This window comes from Pseudophryne corroboree, chromosome 2 (assembly GCF_028390025.1).
Source record: "Pseudophryne corroboree isolate aPseCor3 chromosome 2, aPseCor3.hap2, whole genome shotgun sequence".
Taxonomy (NCBI): Eukaryota; Metazoa; Chordata; class Amphibia; order Anura; family Myobatrachidae; genus Pseudophryne; species Pseudophryne corroboree.
The window spans coordinates 432,619,269-432,636,305 of record NC_086445.1 but is presented as its reverse complement, the minus strand read 5'-3'; positions in this window follow the sequence as shown (position 1 = coordinate 432,636,305).

The window sequence follows — 17,037 nt, the reverse complement described above, 5'->3', positions numbered from 1 at the left end:
CTTCTCTGTCTCCTCTCATGACTCAACCTCCTCCCACTTCCACTAACTGTAGGTGTTCTCCAAGGTTCTGTTCTTGGTCCTCTACATTTCTCTTTCCATATGTCCTCTGTAGGTGAACTAATTAGCTCTTTTGACTTCCAATATCATCTCTCTGCTGATGATACTCAATCCACCTTTCATCCCCTGACCTCTTCCCCACTCTCCTCACTCTTATCTCTAGCTGTTTCTCTGCTATCCATGTCTTGGATATCCAGTGCTTTCTTAAACTTAACATGTCTAAGACTACGCTGATCATCTTCCCACCATCCTGCACAACATCACATCACACAATTTAATTATCTGTTGATGGCACTACTATCTCCTCCAGCCCCTAAGTGCCCTGTCTTGGAGTAATCCTTAACTCCTCCCTCTCCTTCAAACCCCACATTCAGCATCTCTTACCAACCTGCCATTTTCATCTAAAAAATATTTCCAGTATCGGACCCTTTCTGACCCAGGATGCTACTAAGACTCTTATCCACTCACTGGTCATCTCCAGACCGGACTACTGTAATCACCTCCTATCTGGCATCCCTGACATATGCCTCTTACCACTCCAATCTATCCGCAATGTTGCAGTTCAGCCCATCTTCCTCACCAAATGCACTGCGTCCACCTCCCCTATCCTACAAGCCCTTCACTGGCTTCCCTTTCCATTCAGAAGTCAATTCAAGCTTTTCAAACTCAATTGCAAAGCCCTCACCTACTCCTCTCTCTGTTACAGCTCTGACCTTTTATACCATTACACTCCCATCTGTCCTCTTCGCTCCACTAATGCATGCCGTCTATCCTGCCTACTGATTACTTCCTCCTACCTCCAAGTTTTTCATGTGCTGCTCCCTTTGACTGGAATTCTCAACCTATCCCCCTCAGAATCTCAACCTCTCTACAAAACTTCAAATGGGCTCTCAAAACCGACTTCTTCACCAAACCTAGCCATATCTCATCCTAACCCTCTGTCCCACTCTCACTGTCTACCGATCTGTGTCACCCCTGTCTGCCTGCCTTCCCCTTTAGAATGTAAGCTCTCATGAGCAGGGCCCTCTTACCTCATGTACTGTTCCTTCTTTTACTTAAACCATCTCCGATGGCAGAAAATCCTGTGGCTTTCTGCCACACTGATACTTATTTCAGTGTCGTCTGCTGATGCAGCTACAGTATGTTTATGTACCCTGTACATTTCCTTTATTGTCTTCAACTGTAAGAACCTGTATCCTGTTTTGCTATTTTGTTTATATACTCTGTAACTGGGAGCTGCAGAACCCTTGTGGTGCCATATACAAAAATAATAATAAATATGCCCCTAAACATTGTAAGGCTTCTTGGAATCAGTGACAAGTGGATGTAGGTACACGGAATTGTTGTTGTGGGAGGAACACACAACAGCAGGAATAGTCATGGGATGTTGCTTAATAGAGGGTTTGACTTGCCTGTCTTAAGTGCCCTGGGAAACCTTAAAGCTTAATCCTTCCCTATCTGTGTGTACTGCCATCTTTACTTCTGTGTCTCATGCCAGGACCCCCCTTCTGTATTTCCAGACTGGCACAGTCTTTGTCTCCAGCCCATGTTCTGTGTTTTCTGCTGGCCCCCCACATCCAGGCCCCACAAGCCACAGACACTTACCTTCTCCTGTATCCAATCAGCCACAGTATAAATCAGCATGGAGCTCTGCCACTTGTACCGCTAGCCTATTCCCTGACTCCAAGATAGCTTGAAGAATTTGCTCCATGAGACTCACATGAAAAAGGGAGACGGGGGAGTGCTGTGCCACAGAAACACAGCTATAGAGACCGGGAACAGGAGAACCACAGATTCCAGGAGTGATGAACACCACAAAGGAAATGATAGGTTAGTAAAGCAGGATAGACGTTTCTCCCACCAGGAATATAAGGAAAGCAGACCTGAAGCGGTCAGGAGCATAGTTAGGCAGCAGCAGGCACCGAAGCAGCATGAGGCTAATTACAGAGGATGCTGGGGAGAAACCAAGATGGCCACCAAGTGCCGACACATCGGTGGGTGAAGCAGGAGAAAAAGAGGCATAGGGGACACCCAGGGCCGAATCTTGCCCTTGTGGCGCCCGATCAAAAATAGGGGCGTGGCTTCATATGGGGCATGGTCAGTTACGCCCCCATTTGTGCCCCCTGTAGCGCAGCTGGAAAAAAAAATCAAAAAAATAAAAGTATACTTACAATCCCCGCTCCTGATTCCAGACCTCCTCCTCCGCCGGCGCCGCTCTTCTCCTGTCCTCGGATGGTTGTGTCTGTCCTCGGATCTACGGGAGAGACGTAATTATGTCTCTCCCATAGCACAGCATAGACACTAGAGGTCAATTATGACCCCTAGTGTCTGTGCCACTATGCTGTGCGGTGCGCGATGACGTCTCGCGCACCGCACAGCAAAGGTCCTCTCCATGAATAGAAACTAGACGCTTAGCGTCTAGTTTCCCTACATGGAGAGGACCTTTGCTGTGCGGTGCGCGATGACGTCATCGCGCACCGTACAGCACAGTCCTCTCCATGAAGGGAAACTAGACGCTTAGCGTCTGGTTCCCTTCAAAGCGGGGGACCAGCGGCGGGCACAGCGGGGGGCACTGCGGAGGGCACAGTGGCGGATCTTGCCATGGTGCGGCGCCCTCCAGATGGCGCCGGTGCCCTCCGGAAAGCGGCGCCCCGGGCAAAAGTACTGCTTGCCCGTGGCAAGATCCGCTACTGGGGACACCCACAAGTAGCCAGCCAGAGTCAGTCATATTCACCAAACCATGCAGGGTCAAGTAAGATCGCAGGAGTCCACAGGTGGTATCTGGGCAGTTGGAGAGCCAGATGCAAGATGGCGATGCAGCGCGTCCCACACACAGGAGCCTGGAGCAGTAGCAGTGATGAAGTCACCTGGCCGCGGTACATGGGCCGGCATATTTGCGCAAATGTGTGCTAAGAACTTCAATTATACTCCATGTTAATTGTGAGGGTTTATTTAAATTATTTTTACTATCCGTGTTCTTAGTGCTAAGAGTGTGCATCTGCTTCTCTCTTCCCCCAGTATAGTATTAGAAGCATCAGCATGATAGCACCTCTTGATATTTTTATACTAGGATGTGCAGTCCAGGTTCCCCCCTTTTTCCACTATATTTGTGTATATATTGTACACTGGAAGGCAAGGCTTCCTTCCTTGGGTATTGGCACTCCTCCCATTCACCCTCAGGTGTTTTAATTAGCTGGGTTCCTGCATTTCAGATCACACATTGATAAGGCCCTATTTAGAGGTAAGTCCTCAATAAATTTATAGAATGTGATAGTATTAGGAATGTTAGGGACCCATGTGATGAAGTCACCTGGCCGCGGTACATGGGCCCGCATATTTGCGCAAATGTGTGCTAAGAACTTCAATTATACTCCATGTTAATTGTAAAGGTTTATTTAAATTATTTTTACTATCCGTGTTCTTAGTGCTAAGAGTGTGCATTTGCATCTCTCTTCCTCCAGCGTAGCAGTAGCAGGCCACAGAAGAAGATACACAGCCACAAGGAGCCCCAAACCACTCCACATGTATCAGTGGTAGGTCAGGCACAGGTACAGAGAGAAAAGGAGTCCACTAACCGGCAACAGGATAGAGTAAGAGGATCAATTGGCTAAGGACCTTTAGAATGCATGTCCTATCCCAATGCCCGCCCAGGCCACGCCCCCCATACAGATGGTGTATTTAATCACTTTCTGGCGTGTGTGCTTTGTGTTGATGACGGTGCTCTCATATGGAAAGTCATTGCAGAATTCACAGTAGAATGTGTTACACTCCAACACAAATATAATCACACTGCCATTTGCACCATTCATCGCATTTCAAACCCTACCCCAAGGCACACCTTAATTTGTATCACAAGTCACCAAAATGCGACTAATTACCTCACCACATTCCGATTATTCAGAAAACACACATGCTACAGTGACACCATCATGTTGTTACAAATACACCCACAAACCACTGGGAACATGTGCATTGGTGGCGCTTGTGGTGGTGTGTGGTTGAGGTGGTTGTACAGTTGTTGGAGAGGAGAGTTCATTTTGAGATTGTTGCCTGGTACAGAAAGTTGTCTTGTTTTTTTGTGTTGTATTGGTCATTTTTAATTTTTTTTTAGTTTTCATCCTGTAATTTTAAGTTTTCTTTTGTCATTATTTGTGAGAGTGTCTTGTGTGTGTGAGGTAGGTATTATTGGAGGGTTATTTACATTTTCTATGATTTATCAGTGTTTACTGTTTTCAGTTGTGATGGAAAAGGAGATGGTGCAGAAGGCCTGAGGAGATGGGGTCAGAAGTGGAGGAGGTGTCTATGCAGCAGCATGTGGCTGACAAGAATTGGGAGGAGGATGATGATGATAAAGTGTCTGTGGCTATGGGCAAGCACAGAGTGGGTGGTTCAATGTGTGCTTTACAGATGAGGAGAATGTGGCCCTGTTCAAGGCAGTTATGCACCATTATGACCACCTCTATGGTTGCAACTCCTCTAGGACCTGTAGCTACATGAAGTCTACTCTGTGGTGGTAGACCATGCTGGAGGTCAACTGCTCTGGCACACTGAAACTCACTGTGGAGATGGCCAATAAGCACTTTAATAACATTTCTCTATCGTCCTAAGTGGATGCTGGGGTTCCTGAAAGGACCATGGGGAATAGCGGCTCCGCAGGAGACAGGGCACAAAAAAGTAAAGCTTTACTAGGTCAGGTGGTGTGCACTGGCTCCTCCCCCCATGACCCTCCTCCAGACTCCAGTTAGATTTTGTGCCCGAACGAGAAGGGTGCAATCTAGGTGGCTCTCCTAAAGAGCTGCTTAGAGAAAGTTTAGTTTAGGTTTTTTTCTTTACAGTGAGTCCTGCTGGCAACAGGATCACTGCAACGTGGGACTTAGGGGGAAAGTAGTAAACTCACCTGCATGCAGAGTGGATTTGCTGCTTGGCTACTGGACACCATTAGCTCCAGAGGGATCGAACACAGGCCCAGCCGTGGAGTCCGGTCCCGGAGCCGCGCCGCCGACCCCCTTGCAGATGCTGAAGCGTGAAGAGGTCCGGAAACCGGCGGCTGAAGACTCCTCAGTCTTCATAAGGTAGCGCACAGCACTGCAGCTGTGCGCCATTTTCCTCTCAGCACACTTCACTGGGCAGTCACTGAGGGTGCAGAGCGCTGGGGGGGGGCGCTCTGAGAGGCAAATATAAACCTTATACAAGGCTAAAAATACCTCACATATAGCCCATAGGGGCTATATGGAGATATTTAACCCCTGCCTGACTGGAAAAATAGCGGGAGAAGAACCCGCCGAAAAAGGGGCGGGGCCTATCTCCTCAGCACACGGCGCCATTTTCTGTCACAGCTCCGCTGGTCAGAACGGCTCCCAGGTCTCTCCCCTGCACTGCACTACAGAAACAGGGTAAAACAGAGAGGGGGGGCACATTAATGGCTATATATATATATATTAAAGCAGCTATAAGGGAGCACTTAATATAAGGATATCCCTTGTATATATAGCGCTTTGTGGTGTGTGCTGGCAGACTCTCCCTCTGTCTCCCCAAAAGGGCTAGTGGGTCCTGTCTTCATTAGAGCATTCCCTGTGAGTTTGCGGTGTGTGTCGGTACGTGGTGTCGACATGTATGAGGACGATATTGGTGTGGAGGCGGAGCAATTGCCAAATATGCAGATGTCACCCCCCAGGGGGTCGACACCAGAATGGATGCCTTTATTTGTGGAATTACGTGATGGTTTATCTTCCCTTAAACAGTCAGTTGAGGACATGAGGCGGCCGGACAATCAATTAATGCCTGTCCAGGCGCCTCAAACACCGTCAGGGGCTGTAAAACGCCCTTTGCCTCAGTCGGTCGACACAGACCCAGACACGGGCACTGATTCCAGTGACGACGGTAGAAATTCAAACGTATTTTCCAGTAGGGCCACACGTTATATGATTTTGGCAATGAAGGAGACGTTACATTTAGCTGATACTACAGATACCGTAAAACAGGGTATTATGTATGGTGTGAAAAAACTACAAACAGTTTTTCCTGAATCAGAAGAATTAAATGACGTGTGTGATGAAGCGTGGGTTGCTCCTGATAAAAAGTTGATAATTTCAAAAAAGTTATTGGCATTATACCCTTTCCCGCCAGAGGTTAGGGCGCGCTGGGAAACACCCCCTAAGGTGGACAAGGCGCTCACACGCTTATCCAAACAAGTGGCGTTACCCTCTCCTGAGACGGCCGCACTTAAGGATCCATCAGATAGAAAGATGGAAGTTATTCAAAAGAATATATACACACATGCAGGTGTTATACTACGACCAGCTATAGCAACTGCCTGGATGTGCAGTGCTGGAGTAGTTTGGTCAGAATCCCTGATTGAAAATATTGATACCCTAGATAGGGACAATGTTTTACTGTCGTTAGAACAAATAAAGGATGCATTTATCTATATGCGTGATGCACAGAGGGATATTTGCACACAGGCATCTCGGATGAGTGCTATGTCCATTTCAGCCAGAAGAGCCTTATGGACACGACAGTGGACAGGCGATGCGGATTCAAAACGTCACATGGAGGTTTTGCCGTATAAAGGGGAGGAGTTATTTGGAGTTGGTCTATCAGACTTGGTGGCCACGGCTACTGCCGGGAAATCCACTTTTTTACCTCAAGTCACTCCCCAACAGAGAAAGGCACCGACCTTTCAACCGCAGCCTTTTCGCTCCTACAAAAATAAGAGAGCAAAGGGCTTGTCGTATCTGCCACGAGGCAGAGGAAGAGGGAAGAGACACCAACAGGCAGCTCCTTCCCAGGAACAGAAGCCCTCCCCGGCTCCTGCAAAAACCTCAGCATGACGCTGGGGCCTCTCAAGCGGACTCGGGGACAGTGGGGGGCCGTCTCAAAAATTACAGCGCGCAGTGGGCTCACTCGCAGGTAGACCCCTGGATCCTGCAGATAATATCTCAGGGGTTCAGGTTGGAATTAGAGACGGATCCTCCTCATCGTTTCCTGAAGTCTGCCTTACCAACCGTCTCTTCCGAAAGGGAGAGGGTGTTGGAAGCCATTCACAAGCTGTACGCTCAGCAGGTGATAGTCAAAGTACCCCTATTACAACAAGGAAAGGGGTATTATTCCACTCTATTTGTGGTACCGAAGCCGGATGGCTCGGTAAGGCCTATTCTAAATCTGAAGTCCTTGAACCTCTACATAAAAAAGTTCAAGTTCAAGATGGAGTCACTCAGAGCAGTGATAGCGAACCTGGAAGAAGGGGACTTTATGGTATCCTTGGACATCAAGGATGCGTATCTACACGTTCCGATTTACCCCGCACACCAGGGGTACCTCAGGTTCATTGTTCAAAACTGTCACTATCAGTTTCAGACGCTGCCGTTCGGATTGTCCACGGCGCCTCGGGTCTTTACCAAGGTAATGGCCGAGATGATGATTCTTCTTCGAAGAAAAGGCGTATTAGTTATCCCATACTTGGACGATCTCCTAATAAGGGCAAGGTCCAGAGAACAGCTGGAGACAGCTTTAGCACTATCTCAAGAGGTGCTAAGACAACACGGGTGGATTCTGAATATTCCAAAATCCCATTTAATCCCGACAACTCGTCTGCTGTTCCTAGGAATGATTCTGGACACGGTTCAGAAAAAGGTTTTCCTTCCAGAGGAAAAAGCCAAGGAGTTATCCGATCTGGTCAGGAACCTCCTAAAACCAGGAAAAGTGTCAGTACATCAATGCACAAGAGTCCTGGGAAAAATGGTGGCTTCTTACGAAGCAATTCCATTCGGCAGATTCCATGCAAGAATATTCCAAAGGGATCTGTTGGACAAATGGTCAGGGTCGCATCTGCAGATGCACCTGCGAATAACCCTGTCACCAAAGACAAGGGTGTCACTTCTGTGGTGGTTGCAGAAGGCTCACCTATTAGAAGGCCGCAGATTCGGCATTCAGGATTGGATCCTGGTGACCACGGACGCCAGCCTGAGAGGCTGGGGAGCAGTCACACAAGGAAGAAACTTCCAGGGAGTATGGACGAGTCTGGAAAAGTCTCTTCACATAAACATTCTGGAACTAAGAGCAATCTACAATGCTCTAAGCCAGGCGGAACTTCTCCTGCAAGGAAAGCCGGTGTTGATTCAGTCGGACAACATCACGGCGGTCGCCCATGTAAACAGGCAGGGCGGCACAAGAAGCAGGAGTGCAATGGCAGAAGCTGCCAAGATTCTTCGCTGGGCGGAGAATCACGTGATAGCACTGTCAGCAGTGTTCATCCCGGGCGTGGACAACTGGGAAGCAGACTTCCTCAGCAGACACGATCTTCATCCGGGAGAGTGGGGTCTACATCCAGAAGTCTTCAACATGTTAATAGACCGTTGGGAAAGACCAATTGTAGACATGATGGCGTCTCGCCTCAACAAGAAACTGGACAAATATTGCGCCAGGTCAAGAGATCCACAGGCAATAGCTGTGGACGCACTGGTAACTCCTTGGGTGTACCAGTCAGTGTATGTGTTTCCTCCTCTGCCGCTCATACCAAAGGTATTGAAGATCATACGGCAAAGAAGAGTAAGAACAATACTAGTGGTTCCGGATTGGCCGAGAAGGACTTGGTATCCGGAACTTCAAGAGATGCTCACGGACGAACCGTGGCCTCTACCTCTGAGAAGGGACCTGCTACAGCAGGGTCCCTGTCTTTTTCAAGACTTACCGCGGCTGCGTTTGACGGCATGGCGGTTGAACGCCAGATCCTAAAAGGGAAAGGCATTCCAGAAGAAGTCATTCCTACCTTGATTAAGGCACGGAAGGAAGTCACCGTGAAACATTATCACCGCATTTGGCGAAAATATGTAGCGTGGTGCGAGGATCGGAGGGTTCCGACGGAGGAATTCCAACTGGGTCGTTTCCTACATTTCCTGCAATCAGGATTATCTATGGGTCTCAAATTGGGATCCATTAAGGTTCAAATTTCGGCCCTGTCAATATTCTTCCAAAAAGAATTGGCCTCTGTCCCTGAGGTCCAGACTTTTGTCAAGGGAGTACTGCATATACAGCCTCCTGTGGTGCCTCCGGTGGCACCGTGGGATCTAAATGTAGTTTTAGATTTCCTCAAATCCCATTGGTTTGAACCATTGAAAAAGGTGGATTTGAAATATCTCACATTGAAAGTGACTATGTTACTAGCCCTGGCCTCTGCCAGGAGAGTATCTGAATTGGCGGCTTTATCTTATAAAAGTCCTTATCTAATCTTCCATTCGGATAGGGCAGAACTGCGGACTCGTCCGCATTTTCTCCCTAAAGTGGTATCAGCATTTCATCTGAACCAACCTATTGTGGTGCCTGCGGCCACTAGCGACTTGGAGGACTCCAAGTTGTTGGACGTTGTCAGAGCCTTAAAAATATACATTGCAAGGACGGCTGGAGTCAGAAAATCTGACTCGCTGTTTATATTGTATGCACCCAACAAGTTGGGCGCACCTGCTTCTAAGCAGTCGATTGCTCGTTGGATTTGTAACACAATTCAACTTGCACATTCTGTGGCAGGCCTGCCACAGCCTAAAACTGTAAAAGCCCACTCCACAAGGAAGGTGGGCTCATCTTGGGCGGCTGCCCGAGGGGTCTCGGCATTACAACTCTGCCGAGCAGCTACGTGGTCGGGGGAGAACACGTTTGTAAAATTTTACAAATTTGATACCCTGGCAAAGGAGGACCTGGAGTTCTCTCATTCGGTGCTGCAGAGTCATCCGCACTCTCCCGCCCGTTTGGGAGCTTTGGTATAATCCCCATGGTCCTTTCAGGAACCCCAGCATCCACTTAGGACGATAGAGAAAATAAGAATTTACTTACCGATAATTCTATTTCTCGGAGTCCGTAGTGGATGCTGGGCGCCCATCCCAAGTGCGGATTATCTGCAATACTTGTACATAGTTATTGTTAACTAATTCGGGTTATTGTTAAGGAGCCATCTTAAGAGGCCCTTTCTGTTGTCATACTGTTAACTGGGTTTAGATCACAAGTTGTACGGTGTGATTGGTGTGGCTGGTATGAGTCTTACCCGGGATTCAAAATGCCTCCCTTATTGTGTATGCTCGTCCGGGCACAGTACCTAACTGGAGTCTGGAGGAGGGTCATGGGGGGAGGAGCCAGTGCACACCACCTGACCTAGTAAAGCTTTACTTTTTTGTGCCCTGTCTCCTGCGGAGCCGCTATTCCCCATGGTCCTTTCAGGAACCCCAGCATCCACTACGGACTCCGAGAAATAGAATTATCGGTAAGTAAATTCTTATTAAAACGTTGAGTGAAGAGTAACATGGCCACAGAGTCCAGACTGAAAGGGCATAGTGGTGCTGGCTCCCAGTATAAAGAGTCACTGCAGACCATAATACCCCCAGAAGTGATTCATGAACTCCATGTACAGGGCACAGATACCCCACAAGAGCCAGGTGAGTAATATTCTAATTTTAACCTTTCTCATGATTGTTTACTGTGCTCTGTGTGTTTGCAAATTTGGCTTAGAACAAATCTGTATTTTACACAAAATCTGCATTGTACTTTACTAATACCAATGCCAGTTTTTTGTTGGTCTGGAAATGACAAATAGTTTCATATTAAAATAAACCTGTCATACAGCCATTTTTGTATATGTAGACCATCTTATATTTGTTTGGGTTTGAAAGAAACATATCCTTTGTTAGTGTTAAAGAAAAAGGCATGTTTATTTGTTTGTTCCATCAGAAAATGCATTATAACTCAGTTGCTGTATGCAAAAGTTTGTAATCAGTCCAATACAAAGTAAAGTTGCTTTTCTGCTCTGGTAATGGTTAGGGCAATGTATGTTGCCTAAGTCTCATTCAGTTTGCCAAATGTGCATGCAGGTAAAACAAATACTGTAAGTATAAAAACTTCATATTTTCTCAAGGAAAACCTTCTCTTATTTGATAACAATAACCTCACACCAAATATATAATCACAGGAAAAAAGTCTTAAAAAGAAAAGCAAAGTTTCCAAGCTACCCCAAAGGTAGCTTCAGCATCAGCCAGGTAAGTACGTTTGCAGGATTGTGTTGTGCTTACTCACAAAAAAATAAAAATAAAAAAATCTATCTATCTATCTATCTATCTATCTATCTATCTATCTATCTATCTATCTATCTATCTATCTATCTATCTATCTATCTATATATGTATATATATATATATATATATATATATTACATTAAACTGGCTACATTTCTTTAAAGGTCCATCTGGCAGACATCCACCACCGCCACCTTCTTCAGTGAGGCATGGGGAGGAGCACCAAGTGTAAGGGTCATTTATGCAGCCGCTTTAGTGAGTATTTACAATAAGAATGAAATGCTTAGAATGTTCTCTTTCAGACAAATATGTTTTATGGCCCTTTGATTTGACAAACATACACTTATTCATTTTCAGATTTGCAAAGTGGACTTTCTGATCTTAGGGGTAAATCATTAAATAATGTTTTTCAAACAGAATTAAAAAAAAATTCCTGTAGTAAGCTATATGTTTGGGGTGCTCAATTCCACAAGTGTCTATCTTTTGGAGGATGAATAAACCATCATACTGTACTTAATCCTGTTTCCACTTGTGTCATAAATCAAAACCATTGCACATAATTTGTTTTTGCTCATTTCTTTTTTTTTTGGGGGGGGGGGAGGGGGGGGATTGGGGATTCCCATGCAATTTTTTTTTTAATACAGATAGCAGTATTGGTAATTCTGCTGTGTGTCCCTTTGTATTTGTACCATTCACTCACACTGACCTCATGTTTTTTTTTAGCCTCACACAGCAGTGAGCCCCGATCCCCAAGAATTGTCCCTCTGGAAACAGAAGAGGATGGGGTACTCAATTTATATTAGTTTCCAAACAGACCTAAATGCCCAGTCCACCCAGCCCAGATTTACAGGAGCCAATAAAACACAACAGGAGCTGATGCTGTCTCTGACCTCCTGTCCTCTATTGTTTCATTCCATGAGCAGCATGTGGCAATGATAGACATTAAAATGAAGCACTTGTCACAAATTTGTGGTCAGCTGTAAAAACGTGCCAGTAGTCTTTCTCAAATAAAAGTAAATGTCATGCTTTTATTTGAAAATGTTTGTACTCTAAATCAAAATATCAGCCAGCTTAACGCCAATTTGTCTGAGAGTTTTGCTGTAATAACCACAATTTTGGAGGCACAAACAAATTCAGATATGGCCTTTCAACAACATTCTATCTGTCTCCTTTCTGAAAGTTGAATGAAACTTTGACAACATTAGAACATTAAATTGTTGGTCGCCTCCCTGAGATATCAAGTTGTGCCAATAGGAGTACTGCACTGAAGCCACCCAGGCATGGGGCCTTAATGGAGGTGGGGGTACTGGTCCTTTCCGCTCCTCATCCTCCCCTAACCATCCTCCCAAAAGGAGACGTTGACAACAATTTGTGAAAATATCCTACACATTACTATGCTTGCTTAAAAAACAAACCTTTATCGTTTATTTTTCTTTTTAACAAAAGCAGTTAATCTTTTCTTATTTTGTTAGTTTTTAAAAAATAATTATAAACAAATTTTCTGGTGTCCAAAAACAATGCTAAAACAATGCTGCATTTAAAGAATTGTTTGTAATATGATGGTAAGTGTGAAGCATTTAAGGCTATGTTGTCCTGATTGTTGCAGATTTCATAATTCATTTTGATAATATTTGTATGTATACTTTAAATATATTTGTATGATGAAAAAAGCATTCTTCGTTGATTCGTTCAGCTGGACACATTCTTATGTTTCATTTTTATTTGTATGGGTAATACTAACCAAAGTTATTTGTATCTTCTGCCTTAATTTACAAACATAAATACTGTACCTCTTTAATGTATTTTCAGTAAAGTTATATGGTAGTGTTGAACAAATAAAACCTGTAAATCATTTTTTTTCTGCGTATAATTTGTTATGAGTGTAAAGCGAATTCAATTAGTTTATTAAAAACATTACACATATTAAAAGAAGTATAAATTGATTTGGTGTACTTTGTATGGGTTACACATTTTTAAATGCACTGACATATCAGTGAAAGTTTATAGGACAAATACATTCATATACTTTATGTCTAGTGACATGGATTAAGTTAAGCTCTTTTTAAGAACTGGGCACACATTCCAGATGGAACTACTGTACATGCTTTGCACTGGATGCTGAGTAAATTGATCATTGTTAGGAAACACATTTTTCGTTTATTTAGATAGCAATGTAGTGTGAAATACTTAAGGCCCACACACACTGGGCGATTTTGAGCTGAAAGCATCTCACTTTTGGTGTGTTCATCTGCTTTCAGCTCAAAGCCACCCAGTGTGTATGCCACGGCAATGAGCGATGAGCACTGCTGCGCGCTCCCGCTTTATCGCCAGTGGCAGCCATTCATCTGCTGGTATCACCAGCAGATGAACGGCGGGGTGAACGGCTTTCCATAGTGTCCTGCAATGGAAAGCCGTTCACCCGCACTGACATCGCTGGGCAGTGGGGAAAAGCGCTCAGTGCGTATACACTGAGCGATATTCAGCCCAGCAATGTCAGCGATCATCGCTGTGCATACACGCTGGGAAAAAACGCCCAGTGTGCATGCATCTTTACTGTAAAGTAATTGGCTATCACTGATGACCTAACCGGCCTCCCACTCTGTGCTCACAGAGTCACCAGATGCAACAAGTAGCCTGTTTTCTGTGCATTGCATAATCCACTGGAGCTGGTTGATTTAAGCACAGATTATGCATTGCGCAGCAGCAAAGTTGGTTTTGCCTTGTAAATGATTGCCACTTTAAAAATATGGACGTTCTCACACAAAGTCCTGCATCTCCGGCTTCTCACACCCTATTACATTTACCTCAGGTCTTTTCTTGCCATTGTCATTAGATAGCCTATTATTAGAGCTGGGCTGACCATTACGCCGGGTACACGGCTGAGTAAGGCGTCAGAGGGAGGAGAGCACTGGGGAGCAGAGCCGGCCCTAACCAATATGATGCCTTAGTCAAAAATTTGTCTGGAGCCACCTAGCACATCCGCTAGTTCCGCCTCTGACCCTGAGCCCCTTTCCCAGCACCATCCCCCCTCACCCATAGCAGTTCTCATTTTGGTGTTCCTACTCCCTATATTTTAAATAGGAACAGTGCGCACATTTGGCAGACAGCTCAAAAAGGGGTGTGTTCTTGCTGGGAAGGGGCATGCCCACACAATAGTACCCCTAATTCAAATTATGCCACACAGTAGGGCAACTTTATTAATATTTTATCATGCGATAGTGTCCCTAATTCACGTTACATCACACAGTAGTACCACTTTACCTTATATATGTTACTCCTCACAGTAGTGCTCCTCATTCACATTACATCACATTGAATTGCTCCTTATTCACATTACCCCACACCATATTGCTCTTTATTTACAATAGACCACACAGTAGTGCCCCTTCTATACATTACGCCACACAATGAAGGACCTTATTCACATAATGCCACACATTAGTAATGCATTTATACACATAATACCACACAGTAATGCCCCTTACACATATGACACACATTATTAATGTCCTTATAAACATAATGGGCCTTACATATTATAGCAACCTTTATTAATGACTTATACACATAATGTCCCTTACACATATGGCGCACATTACTAATGCCCTTATACACATAATGACACATACTGTATAATGTCCCTTTCACATATGCAGCACATTAGTAGTGCACTTATATACATAATGACACACACAGTGCCCCTTACACATTTGCCACACATTATTAATGCATTTATACACATGACACACATTATGCCCCTTACACATATGCCAAACACTACTGCACAACCAACCCACCCGCACACAGCACTCACATGGCCGCTAACACTGTGACCTCTGCCTCTGCTTGGATACAGATGTGTCCACATACATCTTGCCTCAATATACCATGCAGCAGGAGATGCTTTGCGTGAGTCAGCTGGCAGCTCTGCTAACGTTGTGCGCATTTTTTTGATGAAAATGCATTTTATTCGCATTACTATGTGGCTAGGATGCACAAAAAAATTATATGCAGCATGCCTATATTCTGTGTGCGACAGTGGTTGTATCTGCATATGAAATGCTGCATTACAGTGATTTCCAGGAATACACTGTAATGTTTCATTTTGTATGCAGATACAGCTGCAGTCACACACAGAATACCCTGTATAGGCATGCTCAATATCATTTTAATCAGCAGAAGCTGCTTGTGCCCATAGGCATACCAGAAACCCTAGGCAATTGCCTAGGGCCGACTCTGCTGGGGAGCCATGGCGAAAAACAGTGCCGACATGGTCCCAGGAATCAATGCAGTGCATGCTGGGCCCTGGGATAATGAGCACTACAGACAACACTGTGCAGGAAGTTGCATGAACAATACTGGGGTCCTCATTGGTGTCCTACTCTTGACATCACACGGGAAGCACTGACTATACTATCAGCCATCGAGAAGCTCCAGGAGTCCCTACAGCTTTGAGGATAGAGCAGCTAGCATTCACTCCCCTCTGCCTTCTCTCTGCAGTGTCCGATTTCATCCAAGGACACAGGCACAGTGTGAGTATAACTGATGCTGACAGCCAGAACACACTGTTAACTGTTACATACCCATTTCTTACCTATTATTAGCAGCTCCATTCACACACAGCTATAACTCCCTGTTAATTGGCCCATGCTACATTGCCACCCCAGTCACCTACTATCCCCATGTTACCCACTATCACCCTGTCACTCCTGCCTCCTCAGTCAACCACTATCGCCATGTCACCCCTACCTCTCCAGTCATCTACTATCTCCCTGTTACCCCTGCCTCTCCAGTCACATACTATCTCCCTGTCACCCCTGCCTCCCTAATTTCCACCTATCTCCTTGTCAGCCCTGCCTCACCAGTCACCCACTATCTCCCTGTCACCTACTATCTCCATGTCAACCTTGACTCCCCAATTGCTTACTATCTCCCTGTCACCCTTGCCTCCCCAGTCACCCACTATCTCCCTGTACCGTTGGGGGTACTATTGTCTGGCCATGCACTTTTCTTTGAGACCACAGCCCTTTTTGCAATGCACACCTTCAGCGCGCACTGTCCCTTTAAAAAGATTATGCTATCAAGGGGCACAAAAATCTATATTTGCTTACCAAAAATATTAAGCTTGGGATGGCCCTGCCTGTTATGCAGTACCAGCTTAGCCTGTTTTGTACTTAGGACTCTTTCTAAAGTATGACAATATACCATAACACCTGTACAGGGCATCAGTATGATTTGCCGGCGCACGGGATCCCGGTGGTCATAATACCGACGCCGGGATCACAATGTTTGAGAAGCCAACATGGGTGAGTAAGGGACCCCCTAACCCTCCCTACCCACAGCCTAACCCTAACTTTCCCCCTTGTTGCCTAACCCTAACCACCCCCAGAGGTACCTAAACCTAACCGCCTGTCCCCACTGCCTAAACCTAACCATCCCCCCTAGCAGCCTAATGCCAACCCTTCAAGGGGGGTGCCTAACCCTAAACCCCCTCTCCCCGCAGCCTAACCCTAACCCCCCGGGAAATAGCCTAACCCTAACCCCCCTGCAGCCGAAACCTAACCCCCAACCCCCCCCCCCCCCCTCCCGCTATTCCGGCATCGGTATTCTGGCTGCTGGGATACCGACAGCCAGGATCCTGACTACATACCCTCTACAGAGAGCTCTTGAACAAATTCAGAATTAGAATGTCTACCATATACAGTATCTTGGTTGCTGCAGCTTAGATTTTGCACCAGGGCTCTGGGTCTATCAGCTATGTTATTTGTGAAGGTACAGAGAGTTCTGTTGTGCCTCATTACTACACATTTGGTAAGTTATTTGTAGACTGAAGTGTACTCTGCATACAGAATGTTATGACATCCTCAATCAGCACCTTTAATCGACATGTTTGTTGTTTGATGTTACACGGATGGTGCTTAGGCTA